Source organism: Agelaius tricolor, unplaced genomic scaffold (assembly GCF_023055355.1).
Source record: "Agelaius tricolor isolate 1412-34295 unplaced genomic scaffold, bAgeTri1.0.p SCAF_6, whole genome shotgun sequence".
NCBI classification, from domain to species: domain Eukaryota; kingdom Metazoa; phylum Chordata; class Aves; order Passeriformes; family Icteridae; genus Agelaius; species Agelaius tricolor.
The window spans coordinates 2,023,235-2,029,234 of record NW_027269266.1 but is presented as its reverse complement, the minus strand read 5'-3'; positions in this window follow the sequence as shown (position 1 = coordinate 2,029,234).

Genomic DNA, 6,000 nt, shown 5'->3' with positions numbered 1-6,000 from the left:
TTGAGGGATTGGGGAACTGCAGGTGACACAGGGATTGGGGACCTGCAGGGTCAAAGGGATTGGGGAACAAAAGGATTGGGAAACTGAGAGAACACAGGGATTGGGGAAGAAAGGGATTGGGGAACTGCAGGAAACTCAGGGATTGGGGGACAAAGGGACACAGGGATTGGGGGACAAAGGGATTGGGGAACTGCAGGGTCAAAGGGATTGGGGAAGAAAGAGGCTGGGGAACTGAGGGAACACAGGGATTGGGGATCTGCAGGGACACAGGGACTGGGGAGCTCAGAGGACACAGGGATTGGGGAGCTCAGAGGACACAGAGATTGCTGCTCAGATAACCTGCCCAAGGAGAAAAGGACCTGACATTTCTGAAGGATCACACTTTACACACAGGAAATGTGTGGTCTGAACAAGTGAAAACCCAGAGGTTTCTCAGGAACATTTTTGCACTTCACCCAGAAAATGGTGATTATTCAATAAAGCCCACGCCCCAGCTCTCAGCCATTCCAGCCAAGCTCCAAACCACTGCAAATCTCCAATGATGCAGGCTCCAAGTTATTTCCTTCCATCCCCTTTCTCCTCTCCCAGATCAGCCTTCCCAGCTGGATCCCACTTCCCAAAGTCTCCAACCCTCCTCCCTGGGCTGCTCTGCACCTCACACTCCCTGGCAGCAGAGCAGCAGCAGGTAACCCCTTCCTGGCTGCTGGCAGCTCCCACAGAATTTACTTTTGAGGATGAGCCCAGCTGCTTTTGTGCCAGGAAATTCCAGCTGCAGATGCTCTTGTGGCCCCAGGGATGCAGGGAGGGGCAGAAGCCTCCTCTGCAGCACGGTGACAGTGCCAGGGTGAGTGCTGGTGACAGTGACAGGCTGTGTGCTGGTGACACACGTCAGGGGTGTCCCCACTGAGGTAAGGGAAGTGTGGGGGAAGCTGAAGAGGACACACGGCTCCTGCCCAGCTGTGTTTGGAGTCTGCAGAGCTGATTGCTGATGGAGCCCAGTGGTTGGGTTTGGTGTTCAATATCTGCACTGAAAGAAGCTCTAACAGGTGCTACAGGTATCTTGTTTTGGCATTTATAGTGGAGAGAGGAGTGAAAAGAGGTAGAGAAAGAGAAAGAGGAGAAGAGAGAGAAGAGAAAGAAAAGAAAAGAAAAGAAAAGAAAAGAAAAGAAAAGAAAAGAAAAGAAAAGAAAAGAAAAGAAAAGAAAAGAAAAGAAAAGAAAAGAAAAGAAAAGAAAAGAAAAGAAAAGAAAAGAAAAGAAAAGAAAAGAAAAGAAAAGAAAAGAAAAGAAAAGAAAAGAAAGTTTTCAGTTGGGAAGGATCTACAGAAATCACCCACTCCAGCTGCAGCACATGCCCTTGCAGGAAGGATGGAGCTGCATGGTTGTCCTTACACATTGCTGAAATCTCGTTTTTGTGTTGAGAATTAATCCTCCTTTTAGATGTGACACAAAGCAGACATCCTGCTGAAAGCCAGGAATTTATCCTGGTCACAACTTTCCCCCTCTTCTAGAGTCCTGGGGTGGTTTGGGTTGGAAGGGACCTTAAAGATTGTTTAGTTCCAATCCCCTGCCACGGGCAGGGACACCAGAGGAGAGCAGAGCCTCTCTCTGTGGTGTTTTTCTCCCCCTGTGCTTTCCACACTCCATTCTGTGGCACTCCTAGCCCACTTTATCTCTGATTTCTGCCCTAGGGCCCACTGGCACTGACCACAGCTCTGTGGAAGCCTCTCTGGCACCCAGCAGAGCAGCAGCACTGATTTCCCAGTTTTTATGGAACTCCCCTTTTGAAAACCCCCATTCCTTGAACGAGGTGGGGATTTTTTGGGCAATGCTTTGTTGGTTTAAACTCATGGTATTTTTTTCCTTCTGAAGCACAGCACAGGAGATTCAGCCAGACCTTGTCATCCATTGCACAGGATCATTCAGTCTTTAAATTTGGAAAAATTAATCTATGATCCATGAGTCCAACCTTTAACCCAGCACTACCAAGCCCACCACTAAACCCTATCCCCAAGGGGCACATCTACACATTTTCTGGACACTTGCAGGGATGGTGACTCCACCACTGCCCTGGGCAGCCTGTTCCAATGCCTGACCACCCTTGTGGTGAGGAAATTTTCCTTAAGACCCAAACTAAACCTCTCCTTGCACAACTTGGGGACGTTTCCTCTTGTCCTGTGCCTTATTACATGGGAGAAGAGACCAACTCCCACTTCATTACCCCCTCATTTATCCCCCTTCTCTCTATTCATGTATTTGATCTGCTTGGATTTGTCACTCAAGGAGATCTCCCTGCTCACACCTCTGATTTCAGTCACTCCCAGGGAAAACTCTCTTCTGCTCCTCCTGGATTTCAACTGCAGGTTGTTCCTCCATGGCTTCAGAGACCCTTCCCTGGTTTGGCTGGGGGAGCATCACTCAGGTGTGGCTGTGTCCACAGATCCACTGACAGAGGAGGTGATTTGGCAGGGAGCTTCCCTAAAACAGCAGCAGTGTCTAACACAGGGCCTTGCTTTCATGCACCTCCTGCTCCACAGTTCAGTTCACACAAGGCAGCCACCAAATCCTCACAGGCAAGGGCTCTCCCTGGGGAAGCTGCTGCAAGAAATGATGCTTGGAAAGCCCTTCCAAGCCCCCCCAGCTCAGGTAGCTGAGCTTGAGACAGGAGGGTTCAGCTCTTTCCAGGGGGCTTTGGGCATGGCTAAAGCAATTTTTCCCTCAGATTTTGTGTAAGCAGCACTTCTGGTCAGGCTGGGGGAGCTGAAGGATGAGCAAGCTGTGTTACAAACCTCTGGTGGAGGCAGACATCAGCTGGAGCAGGTAACAGCAAGGTGTGTTGGTTTGGAAAGACAGGAGTCTGCTAAGGAAGGCAGGAGCCTCCCCTGAAATGGAGAATGTAAACCCTCCCTACCCCTCTGAATTGTTATGAATTTGAAATTAAGGGGCTCTCAGGCAAAAAATATGGGAGCAGAAATAACAGTTCTTTTATTAGGGATGAAAATAAAAAAATAAACAATGCAGTAAATAAAAACAACTCTGACAGAGTCAGAACCCAGCCTGACACCCTGTGGGTCAGGGTGTTGGCAGCAGTCCCATTGGAATTGTGGCTCAGCCCTCCTGCAGTGTCAGGGGTGGCTCTGCTGGAGCAGGGATCCTGTAGAAGGGTGGAGTTTTCCTCTGAAGATCCAGTGGAAGAAGAGGCAGCTGCTGCTCCTCTGGGAAATCCAGTGGAGAAGCTGTGCTGGTGTTCCAGAATCTCCAGATTATATCCAGGTAGGAATGCTTGGCTCCTCCCCTGGGCGGAGCATCTCCCCATGGGATGCTGGGATTGGCTCAGCCCTGCAGGGACACTCAGTGGCCATGGACAGCAGAGATCTCTTGGAGGGAGGATTGGCTGTGGGAGAGATAAAGAAAAAACTGCCCCATGGACAGCAGAGAACTGCCCCAGCTCTGAGAGATGGTGATAGAGCACAAGGGAAACACTGACCTCACCTGCCTGGTGGGAGGTGTCCCTGCCCATGAGACTGGATGAGCTTTAAGGTCCCTTCCAGCCCAAACCATTCCATGATTCTGTGAATGACTTTTTGGCCATTCCCACCTTGGACTGACCTGAGATGAGAGAGGATTCTCCCAGCACTGTTTTTCCCAGGGAGGTCACTCTGGCCCTGCCCTGGGCACTGCTGGGGTCACACCTGGAGTGCTGTGCCCAGCTCTGGGCCCCCAGCTTGGGAAGGACCTGGGGACACTGAGCACATCCAGAGGGGACAAGGAGGCTGCAGAGGGGCTGGGAACACAAACCCTGTGAGGAAGCCCTGAGGGAGCTGGGGGTGCTCAGCCTGGAGCAAAGGAGACTCAGGGCTGCCCCCATCACTCTCTGCAGCTCCTGAAAGGGGCCTGTGCTCAGCTGGCCCTGGGCTCTTTCTCCAGCAGCACTGACACAACCAGAGCACACAGCCTCAAGCTGCACCAGGGGAAATACAGGTTGGATAGCAGGAAAAAGTTTTTCACAGAAAGAGTGAGAAAGTTCTGGAATGGCTGCCCAGGGAGGTGGTGGAGTCCCCATGCCTGGGTGTGTTTAACAAAGCCTGGATGTGGCACTGGGGGCCAGGGTTTGGTTGAGCTGTTGGGGCTGGGCTGGACTCGATGACCTTGAAGGTCTCTTCCAACCTGGTCATTCTGGGAATTCTGTGAAACAGGCACCTGATGTTATTTTCCCCACTCCTGCATGTTTCCCAGCTCAGGTTTGGTGCTTTGAAGCTGCTGCTGGAGATCTGAGGGCAGCTCCAGCTCCTGACAGCTTGTGCTCCCCATCCTCCCTCCTGCCTGACACAGTCATCCTCCCCTCCCACCTTGCACTGTGCAATTTTAAATAGAGCATCAGGATAAGCTCTGAGCATTTAGGAAAACAGGGCTGTGCTTTCACATAATTTACAGAGCTGGACTGGGATAATTTAGATTTCAGCCTCTGTCTCCCCTTCTCTCCCTTGAATAGTGGTTTAGGCTACCTGCAAGCTAAAATTGAATGTTCAGAGGCCACATACAGCTCCATGGTACAGCAGCAGCCTTAGTTTTCCCATCTCTGTGTTTCTTTCATTACAGCAGTGCAGCTTTTTTATGACAGCCTCAAGGCTGTTGGTTGATAAAGCAGTAAAGCTGCAGTTGCTGCTTGTTTAAAGAAAAAGAAATAAAATAATAATCACAGAATTGTTATGAACCTTGAAAATGCTGTTGAAAAACTGACTTTTTTTTTCATTGTTCCAGAGGTGCCTAAGAATAGGAGAGGGGAGCAGAAAGTTTGTAGTTTGTAATCAATATTGAGGTTTGTTTGGATAAAATATTGGCATTTAAAGAGGCAGCTCAGAGCTCTTTGACCCATCTCTAATTGCTGTCATTCTCAGCAGGGCCATGGCAGGGGGGATCTCTTAGAATCCCAGAATGGTTTGGGTTGGAAGGGACATTAAAACTCATCCAGTTCCACCTTCCACTGTCCCAGGCTGCTCCAAGCCCCATCCAGCCTGGCCTTGGGCACTTCCAGGGATCCAGGGGCAGCCACAGCTGCTCTGGGAACCTCTTCCAGGGCCTGCCCACCCTTACTGGGAAGAATTTATTCCTAATATCCAACCCAAATCTTCTGTCTTTCAGTTTAAAGCCATTCCCTGTGTCCTGTCCCTCCATCCCTTGTCTTGTCCAGCTCTCCTGGAGCCCCTTCAGGCCCTGAAGGGCTCTGAGCTCTCCCTGGAGCCTTCTCCTCTCCAGGTGAGCACCCCCAGCCCTCCCAGCCCGGCTCCATCCCTTGGAACATCCCCATGGCCTCCTCTGGAGTCCCTCCAGTAGTCACTCCAACAGGTTTTTGTTGTGTTGGGAGCCCCAGAGCTGCTCCCAGCCCTGCAGGAGGGCAGAGCAGGGGGGGAATCACCTCCCTCCACCAGCAGGTGCCAATCCTTGTGATGCAGCCCAGGATGGGCTCCACTTGCTGGAGGATGAGCTGCTGCTCTCTTCATTTGCCCAGGTTCTTCATGATCCCATTTCTGCTTCACTGATAATCACACATCAGTTCTCAGGAGGTACCTGCTCTAAAGCTCAAGATGATATCAGGGAAAAGAACCCACCATTATGACTAATTAGTGGCTCTGCTTCAGCATTTCTGGCTGTCTCCAAGATGGAGCTGAGACCTATTTTGGTAGTGAGATCCCTAAAAATGGGTGACAGCACACAAACCCAGTGCCTGTGTGATCCAGCCTGTCAGCAAGCACATCAAATTCATTATTTTAAAAAACATCACAACAAAGTGTCACAGCTGACAACCTGGTTATGAAAAAGTTAAAAGAAGAACTTGATTTTTCTATAAAGTTGAAATTTAGAAAATCTGGCTCCCTTTGCTGCCTTGTAGCTGACTCATTGCAGGCAGATAAAAAAACATCCCCCAGCACCCAAAGACTTTCAGGAGAACAAGAGTGATGTGGAATTAAATGACATGAGGCCACAACCTTTACAGAATAG